The 14,080-nt window shown below is 40.0% G+C and overlaps 1 protein-coding gene across 4 annotated transcripts in view; it reads right to left on the reverse strand.

Annotated features, from left to right (window-relative positions):
- Positions 1 to 14,080, reverse strand: part of CBL (Cbl proto-oncogene) — an 89,835-nt gene that overhangs the window by 38,654 nt on the left and 37,101 nt on the right. The gene's annotated exons all lie outside the window — the stretch shown is intronic.

The raw sequence follows: 14,080 nt of genomic DNA on the forward strand, positions 1-14,080 counted from the left end.
AAAAGCAAAATAATCAGAATAGCTTTGTATAAACTATTCTGGATTTTAAAACGAATCATCATATGACTCACACAAATTAAAAAATAAATTACTAATAAATTAATAAATTACAATTCTCAATTTAAATATCTAAGACCTAACAAATATTTTCACTTAAATCAGACCTTAAAGAGGTTAAGTTTTACCAAAACAACTCCTCATCCTATACCAAAACTGAAATGCTAAAATCCAAACCATGTAAAAATTCCTGAATATGCTACTATTCTGCTTTGACAATCAGGGAACTTATTCTAATAACCTGTTTAATCTCTGCTTAATGAATGGAATCATAAAGATGCCACACAGCTTAATGCACTGAGTTATGTAATCAGTGTGTTGGGGCACCTGGGTGGCTCATTCGGGTAAGCGTCCAATTCTTGATTTTGGCTCAGGTCATGATCTGAGGGTTATGGGACTGAGCCGCACACGTTAAGATTCTCCACCCCCTCTGCTAGCACTCTCTCTCTCTAAAATTAAAGAGTCACATGCTCCACCGACTGAGCCAGCCAGGCACTCCTAGGTGCATACTGTAATCAGATTACCTTTCTTATCTTTAATGTGCTGTCACACAGAAAAGATACAGACAGATGCTTTACTGTTAAGCACCAAACCAGCTACCGTCTGCATTACCTTCCCTTTGTCTCAATCATTGGTATTTCTGTATTCAAAAGTCTGTTCTTGTCATGAGTGGCTTATAAAATTTCAAGTCAATTCATAATCAAATCTGATCATCTAAAAATTCTCTTTAATAGAGACTTTTCTCTTTCTGTTATAATGGAGATCCCATCTTTGTCTTTAATGTATAAAATGCTGCACCAAAGTAACCAAGTCTCTCTGGCCCTGACTCTTGTGCAAAATGCTACTGAAATCTTTCCAGTCAGCTTTTCAACAAATCCGCTCCACTTTCCTGATATGTCTTCTTGCACTTGTAGCAAGTTATTCTCTTTCTAGTTTCCTATTTGTTTTCTGAAAGCACCTACAAAAGTGATAATATATTCCTTGAAGACAGTCTTAAAATAATTCATATGCTAAATAGATCAAGTGTGAGACAGGAATACAAGCACTTATCCAATCCCTGAGTTCCATCAGCAGTTCTCCTCTTGGCACTCGGAGATCCTTCCATGATGGCTTCTAGAACTTTTACTATTTTACCAAAGTTGTAACAAAAATCATAAAGATCAAGGCTGTATCACAGAATGGGGTGCCTGGTTGGCTCAGCTGGTAAAACATGCGACACTTGATCTTGGGGTCATGGGTTCCGAGTTTCACACTGGGTATAGAGAGTACTTAAAAATAAAATTTTTAGGGGCACCTGCGTGGCTCGGGCAGTTAGCATCTGACTCTTGATTTCAACTCTGGTCATGATCTTCCAATTTGTGCGATTGAGTCCCGCATCAATCCCTCTTGGGATCCTGTTTCTCCCTCCTTCTCTGTCCCTCCCCTACTCTCTCAAAAATAAATAAACTTTAAAAACAAACAAACAAACAAACAAACAGAAAGAATATATCACGAGTATATCTCAGAAGAATTCTGCAACACAGAACTTGGCAGAAAACGTGCAAAGCACCAATTATTCCCAATGACCTTACTTTCAAGTCGTCAGCAGGACACAGTAGACTGAACCTCAATAAACACAGATCACATTCTGCCAAATGTTAATCTTTAAAGAGAAACAAGTGAGAGCCCAGGATTTCCTTAAGTTATGCTAAATTGTTGAGAACTTACTATGTGTAAAGAGCTATGCTGGGGCGCCTGGCTGGCTCAGACAGAAAACATGCGACTCTTGATCTCTGGGTCGTGAGTTTAAGTCCCACACTGCGGGTATAGGTTACTTAAATATTAAAAAAACAAAAAACAAAACAAACTATGCTAAACAGTACAGCAGAGTAATATATGTATAATATGACCAAGAAGATATTATATCACACTCTCAAGGTTTTAACAGCTTTTTCAGGACTCTTATTTCCTCCTGAAAGTATCTTTCTTTGGTTTCTCTCATGCTGTCCTCTCTTGGTTCTCCTACTGGCTTTGTCTTTCTTTGGCTTTTCTTCCTATTCTCTCAACAGAGCTATTTCCCAAGAATATGCTCTCGGCTACTTTCTTTTCTCTCTCCGGGTAATCTCTTGACTCTTACTTCACAATCAGAAGCTTGAGAAACCACTCTGCAAGCGATTCCCAAATCTTAAAATTTGGTAACTTTCCAACTGCCAACTATACTTCTCCATTCACATGCTAACACCTCAAAGCAACATGTTCAAAATTAAATTAATCTTCCTTCTCAAATCTGTTCTGTCTTCATATTCTCTGTAATGACAACACCATCTTACTTCCCACAAATTCAAAACCTTAGAAGGGCGCCTGGATGATTCAGTCAGTTAAGCATCCAACTCCGACTTAGGTCACGATCTCACCACGGTTTCATGGGTTCAAGACTCACATCGGGCTCTCCACTCTCAGCACAGAGCCCACTTTGGATCCTCTGTCTCCCTCTCTCTCTGCCCCTTCCCCGCCTGCACGCAGGAGCGCATGTGCGTGCTCTCTCTAAAATAAACATTAAAAAAAATTTTTTTAAATAAAGAGTTTCTGAAATATATATATGTAAATATAAAGCTTAGAGGGGCGCCTTGGTGGCGCAGTCAGTTAAGCGTCTGACTTCAGCCAGGTCACGATCTCGCGGTCCGTGAGTTCGAGCCCCGCGTCAGGCTCTGGGCTGATGGCTCAGAGCCTGGAGCCTGTTTCCGATTCTGTGTCTCCCTCTCTCTCTGCCCTCCCCTGCTCAAACTCTCTCTCTCAAAAATTAATAAACATTAAAAAAATTAAAAAAAAAAAAAAATATATATATATATATAAAGCTTAGAGTTATCTTGGCTTCTTCCGCCTCCCTTATTCTCCATATCTGACCTATTTGTCAATTTGCTGACCACTGTTGTCTTCCTACCTTTAAACTACATGATTTTAATTGAAGTTCGTTGCTACCCTCCCCCACCTACTCCACAATTCAAACTTTAGTCTTCCACACAGATGGCCAACAGACACGTGAAAAGATGTTCAACATCGCTCAACATCAGGGCAATGCAAATGAAAACCACAAAGAGATATCACCTCACACCTGTCAGAATGGCTCCAATCAACACACAAGAAACAATTGTTGGTGAGGATGGGGAGAAAAAGGAACCCTCATGCACAGTTGGTAGGAAGTGAACTGCTGTAGCCACTGTGGAAAACCATACGGTGTACCTCAAAAAGGTAAAAATAGGGACGCCTGGGTGACTCAGTCGGTTGATGTCCGACTTCGGCTCAGGTCATGATCTCCCGGTTGGTGGGTTCGAGCCCCACTTCGGGCTCTGTACTGACAGCACCGGAGCCTGGAGCCTGCTTCAAATTCTGTGCCTTCCTCTGTCTCTGTCCCTCCCCTGCTCACACTTGGTCTCTCTCTCAAAAATAAACATTACCAAAAAAATATGGTTAGGGTGAGGGGGAGGAGGAGGGGAGTGGTCTCTAGTCCTATGATTAGGTCTCAGCCTTTAAAAAAAAAAAAAAAAAGGTAAAAATAGAACAATCCTACAATCCAGTAATTGCACTACTGGGTATTTACCCAAAAATTACAAAAGCACTGGTTCAAAGAGATACATGCACCCCTATGTTTATAGCAGCATTATTTATAATAGCCAAATTATGGAAGCACCCAAGTGTCCACTGACTGATGGATAAAGATGTGTGTGTGTGTGTGTGTGTGTGTGTGTGTATATACACACACAATGAACTATTACTCTGCTATAAAAAATGAAAGCTTCCCATTTGCAACCACATGCATGGAGCTAGAAAGTATAACACTAAGTGAGATAAGTCAGGCAGAGAAAGACAAATACCATATGATTTCACTCATACATGTAATTTAAGAAACATATGAGTGGGGCGCCTGGGTGGCGCAGTCGGTTAAGTGTCCGACTTCAGCCAGGTCACGATCTCACGGTCCGTGAGTTTGAGCCCCGCGTCGGGCTCTGGGCTGATGGCTCAGAGCCTGGAGCCTGTTTCAGATTCTGTGTCTCCCTCTCTCTCTGCTCCTCACCCGTTCATGCTCTGTCTCTCTCTGTCCCAAAAAATAAATAAATGTTGAAAAAAAAAATTAAAAAAAAAAAAGAAACATATGAGTAAAGGAAATAAGACAGGCAAACCAAGAAACAGACTCTTAACTACAGGGAACTCTGATGGTTAGCAGAGGGGAGGAGGGTGGGAGACGGGTGAAACAGATGGTGGGGATTAAGGAGGGCACTTATGATGAGCACGGGGTGATGAATGCAAGTGTAGAATCACTAAACTGTACATCTTAAAACGAATATTACAGGTTTTTTTAAAATTTATTTTGAGAGAGACCGAGAGAAAACAAGCGGGGGAGGGGAAGGGAGAGGGAGAATCCGAAGCAGATTCAGCATGGACATAGGGCTCGAACCCATGAAACCGCAAGATCATGACCTGAGCCGAAATCAAAAGTCGGACGCTTAACCAACTGAGCCACCCAGGCACCCCATTACTACACTGTACGTTAACCAACTGGAATTAAAAGTAAATACAGTAACAAAAACAGACTTCAGTCTCCAGTCTCCTCCTGTGAAGGTGAATCATGCCACATATGTAACTGCCTTTTTAAGGAGGGGAAAAAACAATTTCCACACTGCCAGGGGGACAAAACCCAAGCTCAATTTTGATTTGAAGACTTTCCGCTGACTCGAATCTAAGCTACCTCTCTAACTAATTTCTTACTTCTTCACGAGTATGTTCTAGCCAAACTGAATACGTCATCTTTTCTCATACATACTACCCTTGTTCACTTTCCCACCTGTAAGCCTCTGCTTATCAGTTTCCCTAGTCTGAAATAAGACGCAGCTTAAATGTCATTTCCTAAGAAGCCAGCTAGAAGTAATGAACCACTCAAATACCCACAGCACGTTCACCGCAGCTCTCATGTCATCTGAACCCCTCTTGTACTATCGTTATCTATGTACACGAGAGCTAAATGCATTTCTAACGGGTATTCACATCCCTTTGGGCAGCTGCCACCATTTCTAACCTTCGTTATACCTTCAGAAAACACTGCCTGCTAGTGCTAGGCTCTATGGATGGATGCAGCTATGAACAAAACAAAATCTGGCTTTTCGGCATTCCTGTTCCCATGGGAGAGCATCAGGTGGTGGGAGAAAAGTGCTTTGAAGAAAAACAATGCAGCCTATGAGAAGAGAGCCATGGAGAGTTGCTGTTTTAGAGAGGGTCGTCTTAGGAACCTCTCTTTTGAGAGTTGACTTCTAAACCAAGTCTGAAGCAGGGGCAAGAAGGGAGTCTGGGATGACTGAGCTGTGTTGGCATCTTTTCAAAGAATGTTCCAGTGAGATCTACCAAGGGTCCAGCATGATGCTGGATCAGAGATACAATATACACACCAAAATCATAATGAGCAGAAAGCTATTTTAATTTGTGAAGCCACAAAAAAAAAAAAAAAAAAAAAAGAGAGAGAGAGAAAGAAAAGAAAAGGGAAAGTTATTGACCACAAGGATGTAATGGCACCAGGCACCTAAGAGCAGCTCAAAGTGCTGACTGAAATAGTTACTGAAAATCAATCTGAGACACTTTCCTACTCAAGGATGCATCCCCAAAAAGCCAACTTACATTTCTGAAAACCACCAGAGTTGTGCACCATAAGCATCATACTTCTTAAAAGGAAATTAAATATCTATAAAAGCCCACGGGTCACAGCATTTTGTAACTGATCTGAGTTGAAATTCTGTTCAATAACATTTTAAGGCCGCTGGCTTATGGTTGAGTGCTGTGTATAAGGCTGAGTTTAATCAGCAGAATCCGTCTAAACATGTAATCTTAGAACCACGAGGTGTGATGGATATTTAGCTTATTACGAGGTAAGCAATACTTTTCAAAATTCTGTCAGCAGTTACTTCAATTCATACAATATGTTCTAACAATTCTCCAAAGAGCCACAAAGGAACACAACTGTTCTATTTTTTTTATAAATACCCTGAAGACAAAACTTTTCTTAAGTTCCAGCAGTAGCAAGTAATACAGGTTTTACTTTAACTCATGAGGTATTTGAAGAAGGAAGTCATTTTTTTTTAATGTTTATTTTTGAGAGCGAGACAGGGAGCAAGTGGGGGAGGGGCAGAGAGAGAGAGAGAAAGGGAGAAAGGGAGAGAGGGAGAGAGAGAGAGAGACAGACAGAGAATCCCAAGCAGGGTCCAGGCTCCAAGTTGTCAGCACAGAGCCCGAAGCGGGACTCGAACTCACAAACCATGAGACCATGACCCGAGCCGAAGTTGGATGCTCAACCAACTGAGCCACCCAGGTGCTCCCATTTTTATTACCTTTGACACCAAACATCTACACCTAAGTAACCACAAATTCTACCCTCTAGCTTCCCTCCTCCTCTTCTCTTACCTCACAACTTCCCCATAATAATCGAATGCTGACTCAGTATACAGTGTCAGTTGTTTTCAAAGTTCAGACCAGTGTCAGCTCTTTCCCCCTAACTCAGGTCCTACTCTACAAGCCAACATACCTTTGTACCTGAGGCCTAAAATAATGGTTACATTTTCTGTGTAGAGTTTCAGTTAATAAGGAACTAAGATTTCTATGTCACCAATACATAGCTATATTAAAGATTAAAGAAGCGGGGCGCCTGGGTGGCTCAGTCGGTTAAGCGTCCGACTTCAGCTCAGGTCATGATCTCGCGGTCCGTGAGTTCGAGCCCCGCGTCAGGCTCTGGGCTGATGGCTCAGAGCCTGGAGCCTGCTTCCAATTCTGTGTCTCCCTCTGTCTCTGCCCCTCCCCCATTCATGCTCTGTCTCTCTCTGTCCCCAAAATAAATAAACATTTTAAAAAAAAAATTAAAAAAAAAAAAAAGAAAAGATTAAAGAAGCAATATAGCTCCTGCTTTAGCTTCTAAAGTAGAAAGATAAATACAACTTGATAGGAATTGCAATCACCATTTCTATAAATCAAACAGGACAGTGTTGAAAAGTAGCCTTTGTATGAACATGAGATAAACAGAAAACTCTTCAAATGATTCCAACCAATGAACTTACTACACAAAATACTGAAAAACAAGCCATCTTTAGAACTCACGGCCACAAAGTACTTTGCAGAGAAAGAGGAAATGAAAAAAAGAACATGTATGGGGAGATAAATTAACTCTTTATATTAAAATTTATGAACATTTAAGAGGAATACTGAGAATGGTACCACTCTTGCTTTAATGAGAATGCTCCATCCCTTCCAAGTACAGCAACAATTTATTTCATGAAGAAAAGGACTTTTCAGAAATAAGTATTAAGAGATTGAGATCTTTTAGAAAACAATGATGACTTACAATACAGTTAGTCCAATGTATTCATAAAGATATTCTCACTTAGGGTTACGTTTCTGAAACTCCATTTTGGGGGCGCCTGGATGCCCCAGTTGGTTAGGTGTCTACTTCAGCTCAGGTCATGATCTCACAGTTCGTGATTTCGAAACCCATGTCGGGCTCTGGACTGCCAGTGTGGAGCCTGCTTGGGATCCTTGCTCCCTTCTATCTGCCCCTCCCCTACTTGTGCTTTCTCTCTCAAAATAAATACATGAACTTAAAGTACGGTCCTTAAAAAAAAACAAAAAAAAACCCTCCATTTTGATAGTAATAAACTCTGTAACTCACAAGCATGGTCTATTCTTTCTACAAAGGAGTATGTGAAAATATACATGAGAATAGTTAAAAAGACTAGAGATCTACAATGTATTTCCTGGAGGGGATGCGTGGGTGGATCAGTTGGTTAAGTGACCGACTTTGGCTCAGGTTGGGATCTCGTGGATCGTGAGTTCGAGCCCCATGCTGGGTTTTCTGCTGTCAACACAGAGCCTGTTAATCTAATGTGGTAAGTTAAATATTGTTACCTATTTGGGGGTGCCTGGGTGGCACAGTTGGTTAAGTGTCCGACTCTTGATCTCAGCTCAGGTCATGATCTCATAGTTCATGAGTTCAAGCCCTGCCATCGGGCTCTGTGAGGTTGTTGCAGAGCCTGCTTGGGATTCTGTCTCTCTTTTTCTTTCTGTCCCTTCCCTGCCTGTGTTCTCTCTCTCTCTCTCTCTCAAAATAAACTTAAAAAAAATTGTTTTAAATATTGTTATACATTCTAACATTAGAGACTTGCTAAATGCCAGAATCTGTGAATTATTTTACTCAATTTTCTTTCTGAAGAAATAACACAGGGGTGCCTAGGTGGCTCAGTCTGTTGAGCATCAGACTTCAGCTCAGGTCATGATCTCATAGTCCCTAAGTTCAAGCCCTGCATCAGGCTCTCTGTTGTCAGCACGGAGCCTACTTAGGATCCTCTATCCCCATCGCTCTATCCCCCTTGGTTGCTCTTGCTCTCAAAAATAAATATTAAATGTTAAATAAGTGTTAAAAACATTAAAAAAAAAGGTAACACAGAAACATCAAAAATCATCTCAGCCATTTCAAAATACTGTCTCATGTGAAAATGGTTCAAAGACTCAGAAAGAAGTTTCTTTGATTTTTAAAGCAAAGGAAGCAAGACTTTCATAATTTAGTTACTTGAAGAATCTAGGAGACAGGTATAGGAATGGTGTAAAGTTCTTTCAATGTTTCTGTATGAATGAAAATTTTCATAGTAAAACACTGGGGGGAAACCCCAATAATTTAGGCTGAAATGTGTTTTAGTATTTGTGGACCCAATGAACCTGTATTTCCCAGTGGGTAAATTTCAAAGTGATTAACACTTTTAATACAATGATTCATAAATAGCTACACAACATTATACAGTATCATTTTGAAGTTGTAAAACATTCTCCCAAATGAGGTCAATATAACCCATTTTTTGACATTTAGCCATGGTGTGGGCTAAGGACTCCACAGAGATGATGACAAATTAATTATACTGTTGAATGGTGAAATGATCAATGTTTGTAAGTACTTTATGTACTGGTACCATTTCAGTGATAACTATGCTGCTTTCCTAGTCACTGGACTCCAAAAACCTTACATGCAAACACTAATGTCATCCAAAGAATGCTGACTGAGAACATAGTGACATGACATTTATAACTCAATAGCAGCATCCTCTGCTCAGAGTAATCAGCTTTAAAAATAGATACAACGGAACTTCTTTCAACAAGCTTCACAGGAAGTCAATAAAGTACTGTTTAGCTCTTATCTGTTTAAACTGCTTTAAAAAGGGGGGGGGGTGCAAAACCAAAAGCATCACCTACAAAAGGAGTTCTGAACCAGTATCTCTGAAAATATCAATGACCTTTTTTTTTTTTTATAATACTAAACACACATTAAACATATCTGTATATTGGCGGTCCTGCCTTTGAGATCCCCAGTTACATGTAACAGACTACCATCACACAACATTAATCATCCAGAGCATTTTGAACTACCGGTTTCATAGAATTCAAAGCTAAAGGGACACTAATGTAATTCACCAAGTGACTGGGAGGGCAGCAGCCCATGTGAGAATCTCTAATACTCCCCTCACACTTCTAACAAATTAATCTTAAAACTCAGACGCAATCTCTTTACTCCCTCCTACACAAAGATTTTCAAAGACTTCCCAATAACCACCAAAAAAGTTCAAACTCCTCAGCTTGTAAATTAAAGCACTTACAAGATGGTCCCAATTCATCCTTCTAAACATATACTACAATATTTTCCCAAACATTCTATACCTTCTGGGGCCCCACACCTTTCTTGATGGTGTTACATCAATACATGCCTCCCTCTAGTTCTAATAGTTCACATTAAGAGCTTATTATGTGTCAGATGCTTTGCTAAACTACATGCATACCTCCTGTGATTCTCACAATGCTTTGAGATAGGAATCATTAATCCTACCTTACAAATGAAGAACAAAGACAGGGATATTAAATGACTCACCCAAGGTCATAGAGCTAGTAATTGGCAGAGCAGGTCGTGAGCCCAAGCTGGTGGGAATGATATATATTTCCTTTCTAATGCCTGTGGTTACTAAAATCCTGCCCAAAGTTCATTCTAAATGCTGTCTCTTTGGTGTATGTATTGGGTGGGGTGGGCATGGGATATTTAACAGCTTTCATTTAATGTCTTACTCTCCAACCCCAGACCCCAAAGCATCTTAATTCTTGGCACAGGCTTCATGGGGCGCCTGGGTGGCTCAGTCTGTTAAGACTCCAACTTTGGCTCAGATCATGATCTCTCAGTTCATGAGTCTGAGCCCCACATCGGGCTCCGCACTGGCAGTGTGGAACCTGCTTGAGATTCTCACTCTCTCCTTCTCTGACTCTTCTCTGTTCTCTCTCTCAAAATAAATAAAACCTAAAAAAAATAAAATAAAAAATAAAATACTTAGCACAGGTTCCATCATGTCCTGCTTTGTATCAGCTGTCTCAGTCCCCAACAGAATAACAACTCCTTAGGGACAGGAGCAGGTAAAGGGTCTTACACACTATCTCCTGCAGTAGTGAGCACACTGCCTTGCACTTAACAGGCATTCAATAAATTTGTAGAATGGAAATAGAAAATATAACTTTACCTTTTAAATAAACTTTTTATTTTGGAATCTTAGATTTACAGAAAAGTTGCAAAGATAGTACAGAATGTTCCCATATACCCCTCATTCAGTTTCACTTTCTCCTAATGTTACCACCTCATGTTACTATGGTACATTCATCAAAAGTAACAAACCTTCATCAGTATGGTCCTATTAAGTAAACCCCAGACATTATTCAGGTCTCACCTGTTTCTTCCATTAATGTCCTTATCTGTTTCAGGATCTAATCTAGGATACATAACATTTATCATCATATATCGGCACTCTCCTCTGGTGTGGGATAGTTTCTTAGTCTTTGTTTTCCGTGACCTTAAGAGTTTCAAGGGTTACTGGTCAGGTATTCTGTAGCACATGCCCTCAAGGTGTTTAGCTGATTTTATTCTCATATTTTTGACCGTGCTTGAGTTTACAGAAAGAATGTCATAGAAGTGAGGTGCCCTTCTCATCACAACAGGGGATATGTGAAGCACACATGACATCACTAGTGATGTTAAGCTTGACCATTTGGTTAATGCTGGGTTGTCTGCTTCTCCACTGTATAGTTATTAGTGGAAAAGATTTACTTTTTCACAGATCTATTCTTTCTTTCCTAACTCATCTGAAACAGTGATCACTTATACTAGAGACAATATTTTAAAATAATTATTTCTGGGGTGCCTGGGTGGCTCAGTCGGTTAAACATCTGACTCTTGGTTTTCGCTCAGGTCATCTCACAGTTTGTGGGATTGAGCCCCATGTTGGGCTCTGTGCTGACAGCATGGAGCCTACTTGAGATTCTTTCTCCCTCCCTCCCTCCCTCCCTCCCTCCCTCCCTTCCTCCCTTTCTCTCTCTCTCTCTCTCTCTCTCTCTCTCTCGCCAAAGCATAAGAGACTCTTAAAAACTGAGAACAAACTGAGGGCTGATGGGGGGGGTGGGAGAGAGGGGAAGGTGGCTGATGGATATTGAGGAGGGCACCTGTTGGGATGGGCACTGGGTGTTATATGGAAACCAATTTGACAATAAATTTCATATATTTAAAAAAAGAGAGAGATTCTCTCTCTCAAAAAAATGAATAAACAAACAAATTTCCTAAAGAGTTTAAAAATAAAATCTGACTTCTCTATATTTCAAAATAACCTTTGAATTTATTCAACCAACTTCTGAAAGGTAACTATATAAGTTATTATATACACTGAAGCATTTGTCTGCAGCTAAAAGCATATTAACCCTGAGAACTGATTACTACTTCTCTATACTAATTCTTTAAAGAATACACAAACACATAAGTAACATAATGCAGAAATCTCCAAAACTTCTCATATCCTCCCACTAACAAATGACAAAACCACCAGGCAATTTTCAGAAAGCTCATTCTGTAAACTTAAAAAATAAATTTAAAAATATAAGGATATATGGGGCACCTGGGTGGCTCAGTCTGTTAAGCATCTGACTTCAGCTCAGGTCATGATCTCACAGTGAATTCGAGCCCCACTTTGGGCTCTGTGCTGACAGCTCAGAGCCTACAGCCTGCTTTGGATTCTGTGTCTCATTCTCTCTCTGCCCCTCCCCGATTTGTGCTCTGTCTCTCAAAAATAAATAAGTGTAAAAAAAAATTTTTTTTTAATATATGGATACATTATAGACAGAACAAATTATACTGAGGAGATAGCTCTAATAGAATCTAATCAACTATGCAGAAAGTCTATCTGGTGAGCATTAATTATTTACCTCCTGAATATATTAGACATTAGACGTTTAAATACATGGTTTTTCCCAACAAATACAGAGTAGCTACTAAACTTTGCTATCCTCAAAACTTGGGAAAGAACATGGAATTTTCTATAACTATCTGAATCTAATGCTTCTAAGGGATCAAAACTAGAGAAATCTTCATCATTGCCATTCTCTTCAATGTATTTTCCATGAAATATAATCCTCAAGCTCACAATTCTGTATCTCTGTACAACTCTGGTATTAGTATTTTAGCTATTAGTATTACGAATTAGTATTTAGTATACAGTTTATATATGTAAAGGTGTATATATAGTATATATGTAGTATATAGTATTAGCAGTATTTTATCAAACTTAACATACTTTATTAAGAAACCATCAACAAAGACAACTCCTACGACATAGGAAAGAACTTCTTCCTCGACGCTACTGTCTAGTTAGCAAAGCAGACTTGCACACTTAGGAAGACTCTAGTAAGTACTAAAGTCAAGTAAAAACCAAGTGCCATAAGAACATGGGTGGGAGAACCACAAATTAAAACTAGTAAAATTTAGGAGACCTCTTGGGCTTTACAGAATCCATAAAACTTCCAACGATGGGAAAGAAAGGGATTCCAGGCCGAGGGAGTGAACCAAGACTCCACAGAGGAGCTCGGAGACTGGTAAACCCGACCGGGATGGCTGGAGTGTATCACCACCGTGGGAGCCTGCGATAAAACTGAAAATGCGGGCAAAACCCAAAATGGAGATTTAGCAAGCTGGGTGGGAGACAGGACAAATGCAGTGGAAGGTCATTAAAAGTCTGCAATCAGGAGTCATATTTAATGTGTTTTAAGGCCATAAATAACAGCAGCATTGAAGAGTGAATTAGAGGAGAAATGACAAAAGCAGGAACATCAGTTAGGATACACTGCAGTAGAAAGGTAATGGGAGCCTGAGCATGGGCAGTAAAATAAGACCGATTTAGGGTGCCTGGCTGGCTCAGTAGGTAGAGGTTGCAACTCTTGATCTTGGGGTCATGAATGCAAGCCCTGGGTTGGGTGTGGAGATTACTTTAAAAAAAAAAAAAGGGGGGGGCGCCTGGGTGGCGCAGTCGGTTAAGCGTCCGACTTCAGCCAGGTCATGAGCTCGGTCCGTGAGTTCGAGCCCCGCGTCAGGCTCTGGGCTGATGGCTCGGAGCCTGGAGCCTGTTTCCGATTCTGTGTCTCCCTCTCTCTCTGCCCCTCCCTCGTTCATGCTCTGTCTCTCTCTGTCCCAAAAATAAAATATAAAAACGTTGAAGAAAAAAAATAAAAAATTAAAAAAAAAAAAGAAAATATATATATACACACACACGCACACGTATATGTATGTATTTTTGAAAGACCAATTTGAGAGATACTGCAGAAGTAAAATCAAGAAGAGACAACTGAATAGAAGAGATGGTGAACAGGAAACTCTGAGCCTGAGCAACTGGGATAGGGTTATTCCCATTTTTATAGTAATAAATATACAATATATTAATATTTTATAGTAATAAAAGCTAAGACTTTTATTAAAGGCTTTCTATGTGTCAGGCACTTTATGTATCTTACTATTTAGTTAATTCTCATTTACAATCCTGCCAGATAGATTGAGCCATTATCCCCATTTTACAGATGAAAAACCCAAGGCTGAAAGAAAAAGCCTATAACCAATCCTAGCAGTTCGGGCCTATCACCACTATGTGATACCAATGCTAGGAACAAAGCAGCAGCTACT

Source organism: Puma concolor, chromosome D1 (genome assembly GCF_028749965.1).
Source record: "Puma concolor isolate L17-30 chromosome D1, mPumCon1.1.hap2, whole genome shotgun sequence".
Classification (NCBI taxonomy): Eukaryota; Metazoa; Chordata; class Mammalia; order Carnivora; family Felidae; genus Puma; species Puma concolor.